At 49.8% G+C, this 12,530-nt stretch overlaps 1 protein-coding gene across 3 annotated transcripts in view; it reads right to left on the bottom strand.

Moving 5' to 3' along the window:
- Positions 1–12,530, bottom strand: part of LRRC20 (leucine rich repeat containing 20) — a 66,559-nt gene that overhangs the window by 39,479 nt on the left and 14,550 nt on the right. The gene's annotated exons all lie outside the window — the stretch shown is intronic.

Here is a 12,530-nt window from a genome sequence, read left to right as displayed (position 1 = left end):
TGGGCCTGGTGACAGGGGCCTGTGCAGGGAGCGCAGAGGATCATGGAGCCCCTGGTAACCAAGCCACAGGACCCGAGGAGAAAGTGTCAGGGACTCAGGCTGGAGGGTGTGTGGGCTCTGTGGCCTGACCAAGATGCAAGACTCCCCAGGCTGCAGGAGGAAATCTGCCACCAGTCCCACCCAGAATGTCTTGTTTTCACAAAATATCTCTTTTCACAAACGTCTTTTTTCGTGGACTCTTTTTTTCAGGATTAGAAGGAGGCTGAAGGCCATTTAGCCCATGTTTTCCAAATTCCCCAGTAAGAAGCATCTGGAGAGGTGGGTCCTAGGCCCCTACTCCTGAGATTCTGCCTCAGTGGGTCTGGAATGGCACCAGGAAATCTGTGGGGGTTTTTTGGGTTTTTTTTTTGTTTTTTGCGGTACGCGGGCCTCTCACTGTTGTGGCCTCTCCCGTTGCGGAGCACAGGCTCTGGACGTGCAGTCTCAGTGGCCATGGCTCACGGGCCCAGCCGCTCCGCGGCATGTGGGATCCTCCCGGACCGGGGCACGAACCCGCGTCCCCCGCATCGGCAGGCGGACTCTAAACCACTGCGCCACCAGCGAAGCCCCGGAATTTGTGTTTTTTAACAAGTATTCCCAGGTGATTCTTACCCATAAGCAAACTTGGGAAATACTGAGTAATGCAGCCTCCAATCTCAGACCTGAAATTCTCTCAATGTCTCCACTGGAGGGCACAGAGCTCTTCTTGAACACCTCTGATGATGGGGAGCTCCCCTCCCCTCCACAGAATGGTTCGAACTGTTAGAGAGTTCTTTCATGAACCATATGATAACTGCTACCCTGCCACTACCTAGTGGTCCTTCTGCCCTCTTGGATCACACATAGGTATCTGCTCCCAAGTGACAATGCTTTACATATATGAGGATGAAGGACATGACAAGCTTTACTTCAGGCAAAACATCTCAGAAACCTCAATCCCCATGGTTTTAGATGCTCCCTTCAGAGAGTCTGGAACAGCCCAGCTCAGCCCTGCCCCAGACAGAACTTACTACTGTAAGTTTTTCTGTCTGTGACATATGACCACAGCCACCATTCACTGACACCAGCTGTGGGTCCAAAACTGCTCAGGGCCTCAGATCCACAATCTCTTCTGCTCCTCACAAGTACTCTGTAAGGTCAGTTCTACACTTACCCTCATTTAACAAAGGAGGAAACTGAATCACAGAGAAGTTAAAAGATTGGATTGCCCAAGGTCATATGATTTATTCAAGGTCACTCAGTTAATGAAATAATAATCAACATTTATAGAGTGCTTCCTGTGTGAAAGTCAGTGATCTCAGCATTGTCATATTAACTTTTAAATTTTTTAAGTTTATTTTTAATTTTATTTATTGAGGTATAGCTGATATACAATATTTTATGTTTCAAGTGTACAACATAGTGATTCACAATTTTTAAAGGTTATATTCCATTTGTAGTTATAACATATTGGCTACATTCCCTGTGCTTGTGTATTTTATACATAGTAGTTTGTACCTCTTAATTCCCTACCCCTATCTTGCCCCTCCTCCCTCCCCTCTCCCCACTGGTAACCATTAGTTTGTTTTCTATATCTGTGAGTCTGTTTTTCTGTTGTTGTTATATACATTAGTTTGTTTTATTTTTCAGATTAAGCGATATCATAAGTATTTGTCTTTCTCTGACTTATTTCACAAAGCATAATACCCCCCAAGACCATCCGTGTTGTTGCAGATGGCAAAATTTCATCCTTTTTTTGTGTGTTTTTTGCGGTACGCGGGCCTCTCACTGTTGTGGCCTCTCCCATTGCGGAGCACAGGCTCCGGACGCGCAGGCTCAGCGGCCGTGGCTCATGGGCCCAGCTGCTCTGCAGCATGTGGGATCTTCCGGGACCGGGGCACGAACCCACATCCCCTGCATCGGCAGGCGGACTCTCAACCGCTGCGCCACCAGGGAAGCCCTCATATTAACTCTTAATCCTCACAACAGCCTCATGAGATGGGAACTATTATCACCATCTTTGCTTTTAGAGGAAGAATCTGAGACACAGACCTGTGGGCTTGTTAGTAAAGGGCATAGCTGGCCCTGAGCTTGTGCTCCTAACCACTATGTACACAGCCTCCCTACGATATGTAACTGTCACTTGGGATGGTCAGCTGCTCTGAAACAAGAGATCTTGAGTTCCAATGAGCAGACAGTCCTTCCAAGATTTACAATGAATTCCTGTGGACACTGGTATATTGCAGTTACCATGGAGCTATATTAAGGAGGTTTAGAGTTGAAAGAGCTGGTGAAAGAATTATCCAGAGCCTGGATGTGTCACTTAATTGGCTGTGGGACCTCAGGCAGGACCCTTCAGCTCTTAAGCCCTTGGTGTGCATCTCTGGCAAATGCCAAGGTTGGAGCTGATCATCTCTGAGACCCATCCTGGCTGCCACTCTGAATTCTAGCTGGTGGTTCTCAGACTTGGCGACACACTGGGCCAGTCACCCAGGGAGCTTTACAGACTCTTGATACCTGAGTCTCGTTCGCAGAGATTCTGACTTAATTAGTGTGAGTTGGGGCTTGGGAATCAGGGGTTCCCAAGCACCCCTGGTGATCCTAACATACAGCCAGGGTACAGAACTCTGCATTACGCCATCACCTCTCAAACTATAATGTGCCAACAGATTATCTGGGGATCCTGCTAAGATGATGCTACAGGTCTCGGGCGGGACCTGAGATCCTGCATTTCTACCAGGCAGGTCCAAGGACCACTCTCAGTGGCAAGGGGGGTCTGGGGCATCAGCATCTCCCCTGAATCTGTTGGAAATGCACATTCTCAGGCCCCACCCCAGACCTACAAAATCAGAAGCTCTGGGGGCGGGGCCCAGCCACCTGTGTTTTAACAAGCCCTCCAACTTGAGTCTGAGAATTACTGGCTTAGAGAGACTAGGCCTCCACCAGCTGTGGTTTCTTGGCCCTGACTGATGGTGATGATGGTGACAATAATGACAGCAACTCACATTAACTAAGTGCTGGCTGGTCCATGCCTGTGCAGGGGCTTTAAGTTTGCTCACTCGAGGAAAGTCATTTTGCCCTGGGTGCCTCCCGATTCCCCCAAGACTGGGCTATTTCAAGACAGAGCCACCGTCTCTTCGTTCTTCTCTCTGGCTTGTTCATGTTTCCGGCTCCGAAAGAGGCACAGGTGACCATCGGTGTGGAAGCAGCTGGGCTGGGCTCAGGAGACCCATGTTCTCATCCCGGTCCCTCTGCTATTGGCTGTGGGGTCTCAGGGAAACAACTTCTCCAGGGGCCTTGACTCCTCTTCTGTAAATGAGGGTTTAGACCATGGTACTTGTGGGGGTCTCAACCAGGCTGGACATTCTGTGACTCCGTGATTCTACTGAGCAAAGAGCTCTGGCCAGTGCTCCTGTCAAAGAGGAGAGGCTGCAAGCTGCAGCCAAGGGTTCTAGAATTGTCTGTGCCTTAGAACGTGCTGGAACACGCAGTATAATGGGGGGATCTGCAGCTCAGGGAAGTTGGTCACCCAGGTCCACGAGTAGAGAGCTGGGATTTGAACCAAGAGTAACCCAACTCTGATGCCCATGGTCTTTCTATGACCCTACATCAGTCTACACCACACTATGCTCCCTCCTCCTACTACCGTCAGAAGATAGTCGTAAAAAAAGGTGATATAATAATAGTTTACCCTTGTATGGGGCTTCCTATGTGCCTGAGACTTTCTTAAATATTTGACACACTTTATCTAATTTAATCTTCACAACAACCCCATGAAGTAGGTAGTATTACGTTCATTCCCATCTTATCATTGTAGAAACACAGGCTTAGTAGGTTAATAGAAGAACTGTGATCTGAACCCAGGCGGTCTACCCTGAGAGAGCTCAGTTTAGCAAAACAACATGTGGGATTGTGCAAGGGCCTCAGATCAGAGGCCCTGGGTGGGATGAGACTCTTATTCAGGTGCCTGGTATAGAGAAAATAGATTCTTCTGGAACATGAAAATGAAAACTTAGGCATGGGCCTGCTGGGAAGAGCCAGGACCCCTTCCAGAAGATCAAACTCCCAGCACCTCCATGTATATTCAAGGGCTAGGGGTTGGGAGCTGGCATCCTGGCGTAAGAAGCCAAAGGGCTGCCGTTTTCTGAAATGCTGTTTGATCTCCAAAGCTGGGATGTGTGGGGTGCAGACGGCAAGCGAAACAAGTCATCAAGGACTGGTGTCAACGCACCAGTGCACACAATTAGGCTGGATTCTGTTATCTGCACACAGTGTTTATAGAGCTAACTAGCTCTAGAAGGTTTAAGAGGAAAAATAGAGCCCTGGCCTGCCTCCTGGAAAATCCCCTTCCCCAGAGACAACTGCTTTGGGGATTTTTGGGGATTTTGCTGGTGTTTAACTCCCAGTTTCTAGAGCAGCCTTTTCCTGGCCTTTCCCCATCTGTCTCATGCCACCTGGGGAGGAAAGGTCACAGGATGAGCTCACCGAGCACAGCAGAAGTCCAGAAAGTTCCATCACAACAGCAGTTATACTGGGCCCTGGCGGGGAGTTAGAGAAGGGCAGAAAGGTGCCCAGGAAAGGGGAAATGTGCATGGCATCTTCTGGGAACATGGCGAGACCACTGAACGTGGCCATGGTTTTGGGGGTGTTATTTCTTCTACTACCTACCTTATAGATCTCTGTATTGTATGATATTTTTACAAGCGCTTACTACTTCTTACAAATATCCTCAGTTTAAAGAAAGTAACATCCCTAACGTCCAGCTATCCATGGGGAACAGGCCAAGGAGGCTGGTCAGTGGACATCCATCCTGATGGTTACATGGGGAATGCGGTAAAAAATCCCACCAGGGCCAAGCCCAGAGGGGCTACTGCAGAGCACAGCCGACAGCCCAACAACAAATGCTGCACACGTGAGACTCTGGAACTCAGAGGTGCTTTCTCCGTGACCTACTGCAGAAGTCCCAGCCTCTCTGGGAAATGATGGAACTGCAGAGTGTCTGCCTCCGCAAACAAAGCGGAGCTTCTGGCCCCCGGCCAGTGGCCATCACACCCAACAGTCAGGATGTGCTCTAACCACACAAGAACAGCCAGAGACCTAAAAAAGGAAGAGGCACCTACAGTGTGGGCCTGAGAGCACTCTCTTCCTCCAGATCCAAACTGAGGCTTTTCTTGGGCCGGGGCTTTCTTGCTATGGGATGTCAGGGAAGTCACTTAACTCCAGCCTCAGTTTCCCCCTCCATAAAAAGAGAACAAGAATTCACGCAAGGGGCTTCCCTGGTGGCGCAGTGGTTGAGAGTCCGCCTGCCGATGCAGGGCACACGGGTTCGTGCCCCGGTCCGGGAAGATCCCACATGCCGCGGAGCGGCTGGGCCCGTGAGCCATGGCCGCTGAGCCTGCGCGTCCGGAGCCTGTGCTCCGCAACGGGAGAGGCCACAACAGTGAGAGGCCCACGTACGGGGAAAAAAAAAAAAAAAAAAAAGAATTCACGCAAAATCCTCTACATGCATGTTCATAGCAGCATCATTTGCAACAGCCAAAAGTAGAAATAGCTCAAATGTGTATCAGCTGAGGAATGGATAAGCAAAATGTGGTAGGTCCATACACTGGAATATCACTCGGCCATAAGAAGGAATGAAGTACTGATACAACATGGACGAACCTCAAAAACATTATGCTAAGTGAAAGAAGCCAACCACAAGAGGCCACACACTGGATGATTCCCTTTATATAAAGTGTCTAGAATAAGCAAATCCATAGAGACAAAAGGAGAATGGTGGTTGCCAGGGGCTGGGGGAGATTTGAGAAATCTGGAGTAATTGCTTAGTGGTACAGGGTTCCTTTTTGGGGTGATGAAAATGTTCTAAAATTGATCGTGGTGATGGTTACACAATCTTGTAAATATACAAAAAGCCACAGAATGTTACACTTTAAAATGGTGAATTTTATGGGATGTGAATTATTTCTCAACTTAAAAAAAAATGAGGACAAGATGATCTAACTAACAGGGCTGTTCTGAGCATGAAATAAAAGGTCTACAAGGGGCCAAGCACAGCATGGCAGACAGTGTGTACTCAGTAACTAAGAGATGCTGTTATGAGGATGAAAATACATTGTTTTGATGCGAGAATTCATTACAAGGATGTGCTTTAGCTCCGTTGCTCCTTGAAGGACAAAGAAGACCCCTGGCAGTCACGTATTCCAACAACATCACAACAAGGAGACAACCATATGTGTGTGTTATTGTGGGATGTGGGACTTGGCAAAACAATCCTTGCTTCTTCCCAGCAAGCCAGCCAATCACTTAAAAAAAATAAAATCCTGTGTTTAATTAAAACCAAAATTTAATCCCATACAGAATACAACCAAGTGACGCACAGTCACTGATTTGAGATATTAAATTACTTCATTCAATCAATGACTCATCACTAATACGCAGAACAAAAGGGAACAGAAACGGTGGCCACACTGATGCCGAAAGCGTGGCCACCATCAGCTCTGAGGCGGTCACAGCCGGTCTGAGCAGAGGCCACAAGCTGAGCCAGGTCTTGGAGAGGCCCAGGCAGGCTCTGAGGTCTTCTACAGCGATAACCACAGCCAACGCTGACTGAGCATCATCTCATTTAATCCTGACAACAACCTCTGAGGAAGGGCAGTAGTGTCAGTCCCCTTTTGCAGATAAGGAAACTAAGGCCCGGAGAGGTTAAGAACGTGCTCAGGGTCACATAGTAAGTGAAGATGGGTAGGAGCTTGGCTTGGCTTCCCATTCTCTCAAGGATGTTGCCCTGCAGAGCCAGTCTGGAGACCTGGATTCTGATCTGCTGCTGCTCTTAACTCATCAAGTGACCTTGGGCAGGTCACTCTTGGACCTTAACCTCCTCATGCATAAAACACAGAGACTGAACTGAGCCCACCTCTCTCCAAGTGTGGAACTCACAAATCTGGCAACAAAAGACCAGATTTCTCAAATTGTAATGTGCCCGTGAATTACATGGAGATTTTGTTAGGATGCAGGTTTTTTTGTTGTTTTTTTTTAATTTTATTTATTTATTTTGGCTGCACCAGGTCTTGGTTGTGGCAGGGGGGATCTTTGTTGTGGCATGCGGGATCTTTGTTGTGGCACACGGACTTCTTAGTTGCAGCATGTGGACTCAGTTGCAGCATGCATGCGGGATCTAGTTCCTGGACCAGGGATCAAACCCGGGCTCCCTGCATTGGGAGCGTGGAGTCTTAACCACTGGACCACCGAGGAAGTCCCAGGATGCAGGTTCTGATTCAGCAGATCTGGGATGGGGCCTAAGCATCTGCATTTCTAACAAGCCCCCCAGGGATGCTGATGCTGCTGGTCCTTGGACCGCACTTCGAGAGGGTCTTAGATGGTGCTCACTGTACAAATAACAATCAGCCACACGGTGAGAAAGTCCCATTTCAAATTCTCAGTCCTCTAGTCCTTGCTTTACCCCCTCTTTAATGGGAAGCAGATTCAAGCCTAACCTAAGATTTCATAACCGTGTTCTGTTTTCATCTTTGTTTTTATAGTTATCAACTATTAATGAAAAACTATGTTGATTTTTCATTTACAGTAATGATATAAAGTTCTTTTTAAATTGTATCTATGCTAAATTTATTTAAAGAAAAATGTTAAGTAATAATAATCATAGTTAATACTCATAGCACTGAGCATACGCTGGCCACCATTCTAAACATTTATGGGCATTACCCAATTTTCATCCTCACAACTCTAGAAAGTAAGGACCTTTTAGACATAAGAAAATGGAGATTTAACTCAGATCAGACTTAACTTGATCAGAGAGATCAAGTAACTTGCCCAGGGTCACACAGCTAATGAGTGGCTGAGCCAGGATTCAAACCAGGGCAGCCTGACTTGAGAGTCAATCACGTTACTCCACCTGTGACTGGGAGTACACCTGGCCCTCTGACATGGCCCAAACCGTGAACATCACATGCACATGGTTAAAGGGAGACAAACACTTGTTCCTTGCAGGCAGGGACAGTGTCCTTTCACCTCTCATCCTCCCCAACACCCCCAGTGCCCGGCACAATGCCTGGCCCACAGGAGGAGCCAGCGCATGTCCCAGAATATATTTCCCCGGTCTAACTTGCTGGGCAGAGGAGACCTGACAGTACTCTCGCCATAGCAGAAGCCCACGTGTGCATGTGGGCTTCTCCAGGGGTGACGAGGTGCCAGATGACTCAGCGAGCCCGGAGCCGGCTTCTCAGCAGGGCAGAAGGTAAGGGGGGCTGCAGCTGACAGCTGGGGAGACTGTACTTACTGAACAAAGGCAGCGCCCGGGCACGAAAGAGCTGCAGTTACTGACTGGATTTTTACAATGCCTTTTCTCCTCCTCAAACAATCACTCAGACTTGAAATAATAAGGAATTCTGCCCTGTAAGGCATGCTTTCTCAGAGGAGTAAGTGGGCTTCCTGAGGTCACAGCTGAAGAACTGAATGGATCCAGGAAGTGGCAGCAAACGTCTCCAAGCAGCACCGTGGGCTCAGCATCTGACCCAGCCAAACACCAGGGCCTGGCCGCCGGCTGCACACCTCACCGCAGCCACCCACCTGCCAGTCCTCGAGCTCACTCATCACCCAGGTGTGGCTCATGCCTTTCCCACGGTCTAGAATGCCCTTCCCTCTCCGCTCTGCCCCTAGAGCTCCTCCTGCCAGCCCAGCCCACCTCCCCCAGGAAGGGCGTCCCAACCACTTCAGCCTCAGGACACCTGCCTTCGTGCTTGTGCTGGACCATCTTCCCCCAACTGGTAAGTATCCGCAGACTTGCCTACAGGATCCGTGAGCGATGAACCTGACCAGAGGAGCACGTGCCCTCCTGCTGACTACCCCTCAGGCCCAGCACAGAGCTGGGCAAACACTTCTGAACGTAACCATACCCCTCACCCCTGGGAAGCTTTGCTTTGGGATCCCCCTCTATAAAATGGGTGTTCAAATGCCCTTTCGGGGAATGAAGAAAGGAATGAGCTAATATCTGTTTAGGGTTTGAACTCATGGCAAGAACCCTGCTGTCTGTGGCAAAGATGTGATTAATATGGTTTTACTGTTACCTAAAAGACATCAGCTTAACAACCCTGAAATCCACCTTGACAATGACAATGGCCGCTTCTTCACTGAGAAATCTCTCCACACCCTGCCCCACCCTTCCATACCCATCACCTGAATACCTCTCTCCATTCAAGAATGGACTCCCCATGCCACACAGAATGAACCCACTCTCTGCAGCCCAGCAATCCCGCCAAGGGATCCGGGTCCGACCTCCCTTTTTAGGTATCCTGCTTGCGACTCTGCTCCCACCTTCTGGCCGAGCCAGACTACTCATTGTTCCCTTTATTTCCCTTTATTTTCCCACCTCTGTTTTTGCTGGTGCCGTTCCCATTAAGTAGAACGTGCCCCTTATCCTCAACATCCTCTCCCGGCAACACCATGTTACAAGGTCTTGTCTAAAGACCACCTCTCCAAGAAGCCTTTGCTCAAGTCCTCAACTGATGGAACTGCTCCCGCGCTTAAGCTCCCGGTGTGTGTTTGCCGCCTCTATCAGGGCGCCTCGCCCGTTTGTCTTCCATGAGAATGACTAATGTGTTTGTCTCACTCTTCCTGGCGGGGCGGAGAGCTCCTTGAGGGCAAGGATTAGGTCCCAATGAAGCGGGTGGCCTGTTGCAGAGGGCGAGGGAGGCCAAGAGACTCGAGTTTAAATTCCAGCACAAGATTTGCTGGCTGTGAGAAGCCAGGTAAACCACTACAGCTCTCAGAGCCTCGGTTTCCCCTTCTGTAAGCGACATGAAAACACCACCCGTCCAGAGCTGTTGAGAAAATCAGACGCAATCATTCATATGACAAAGATTTCCTGAGTACCCAGCACACGGTAGCACAGTCCAAGGGTACAGTGATGAGCAGGACAGAGTCCCTGGCCTCGAGGAGCTTACACGCCAGCCTGGGGAGAAGAGTGGTAAATACAGACGCAAATACCTGAAAGAATGTCAGGCAATGACACTGCTCTCCAAAACATAAAACGGTGTAATGGGGAGCAGGTAACTGAGGCAGGGGCAAGGGCAGCAACCCTCACTAGGGCTTCTCGGAGGAAGCGGCATTTAGCTGAGACAAGAATAAAAAAGAAGGCGCAGGGCATGCAAAGATCTGGGCAAAGCACGATCCAGGCAGCAATACCAGCAAGTGCACGGCGTAATGGGACACCTGCCGGAGCTCAGTAATCAGCTCCCTCCTCCTCCTCTCCCCTCCCCATCCTCTGCAGAGCCTGGCACAGACAGACGGGGCACACAGTGAATACACGTTTGCTGACATGAACTCGACAGAATAAGGAATCCCAGTGATACACTGGAGCATGACAAAAATATGCGTCTTAGCAAAACACAGTCAACCACGATGAGGCAGATGCCAATTAAGCAGCTCTTAATTCAACCTCATCTTTAATGATAACGACTTTTGGCAGCAACTGTCTCTGAATAAACTACAATTTCCTAACGTCTAAAGGTGAGCACAGATCACTCATTTCAGCCTGGGTCACCACACTTACCGCTCGGGGTGTGTCGGGGCTCCATTCCAGAATGACTGGCTTTGCCAGGCCCCTGCATCACCTCCCTCCATCCCCAGCTGCCTTGCCAGCCAGAGCCATGTTTGCATTTCTGGAAGCATTTGATTTTAATAACTTCCTCAGCCTTGCTGATTTTAATAACCTCAAGGCTAACACTCTCATACTTGGGTGACACAAGCTTTTTTTTTTTTTTTTTTTTTTTTTTTGCGGTACGCGGGCCTCTCACTGTTGTGGCCTCTCCCGTCGTGGAGCACAGGCTCCGGACGCGCAGGCCCAGCAGCCATGGCTCACGGGCCCAACCGCTCCGCGGCATGTGGGATCTTCCCGGACCGGGGCATGAACCCACGTCCCCTGCATCGGCAGGCGGACTCTCAACCACTGCGCCACCGGCGAAGCCCGACGCAAGCTTTTGATGCCACCAAATTATCTATTTGGTTATCTCTCTGAGGCAGAACATTTTTGTTCTTCCACCAACATACATTTTTTAAAGCTGCATAATTATCCACGTGGTTTCAGAGAAGATTTCTCTTTGCCTTCAAAACAATGCTTCTTCAGTGCCAGTGACACAGGGCAGCCTGGCAGCCTATTTAACCACCTGCTTCTTGGGATGTCTGCTGGTCTGTGCTGGTGGGAGGCGTGAAGGATGCACTGGGGCTGTCAGGGAGCCCAGAACTAGGGCCCCTCTGGGGCAGCAGCACTTCTGCAGACATCTTCATTTCTAGCTGGCTATGCCCATATTTCCCGGCTATGTGCTTATTCAGGGGTGTCCCTTGGGGACCCCAAATCATCAGAATCTCCTTATCCACCCAAACGGCCCAGGCCTCCCTAGTTTACATGATGACCAGGTTTCAAACTGTATGCCGCCCACAGCCAATCGGCTGCCCAGCCCCTCCCGCAGCCTCTCTTTCCTCTCGTCCTCCTCCCACTGGTCTGACTCAGGACAAGGCCACACCAGCACAGGCCCGGCGCATGGAAGGTGCCTCTTCCCTGCTATCCTTTCCATGGTCTCACATCCATCCCGTGCCCGGCAGTGCTCCTCTGAAACCCGGCCCAGATCACGTCACTCCCTGCTCAGAACCTGCCAGGGGCCCCCCACTGCTGCCCAGACCAGGTACAGCCGAGGCAGCTTGGGGCCCCATTTAACTTGCTGAACACAGATGCTGAGTGTGACTCTAGCGTTTTTGAAGGTACGTGGTTCCCTACAGCCTGGGTGTGCTATCTGTGAGCCCGCAACCTCACCTGGTCCCCAACCATCAAAACGGTCTGTCCCAGCCTGCAGGTTAACACAGGGCTAAGAACGTAGGCCCTGCAGTCGGAGTGCCTGGGTGTAAATCCCCGGCTTGGGGAAGTTGCTTAGTCTTTCTGTGCCTCAGTTTCCTCCTCTGTGAAATGGGGACAATAACAGCAGCTACCTGCTAAGGCTGAGCGATGATTAAATCACCCGGTTGTTTTTTTCATGGGTCATTTGACTCTAGGTGATCTTCACTTTTCAGGCTCTCTTTAGAACCTAATCTCTGTGTAAGTTAGGACTTTACTGTAGGAACTACTTAAGGTGACACTCAAGGCCCTCTGAGATCTGGGCCAGCCCCTACCTCCCCTCCTGACTCAGCTCCCTTTGCTCTCCCGTGTTGCTATTCCCATCACAAGCACGGGCCTGCATGCTGCCCCACCTTTGCTCAGACACCCTCACCTAGAATGCCTTCCCCTCACTCCTGTCCCACACCTACACCGCTAAACCTGCTCCGTCCTTTAAGGTTCAGCTGAAATGCCGCCTCTTCTGTTCAACCCCCTTAACACGGATGCTAAGCCAACACCCGGCGTGTACACAACTCAAGACAGTAGAAGGGGAACTCATCCTCACTTAGTTCACTTTAGGTTCTGCAAGCATTCTACACGCCATGCAATCAGCTGGCCGCCTGTCTCCAGGGCT

The sequence above is a fragment of the Delphinus delphis genome, chromosome 16, assembly GCF_949987515.2.
Source record: "Delphinus delphis chromosome 16, mDelDel1.2, whole genome shotgun sequence".
In the NCBI taxonomy this organism is placed as follows: domain Eukaryota; kingdom Metazoa; phylum Chordata; class Mammalia; order Artiodactyla; family Delphinidae; genus Delphinus; species Delphinus delphis.
The sequence above is the reverse complement of the archived record's forward strand: the minus strand, read 5'-3'. Positions and strand labels throughout refer to the sequence as shown.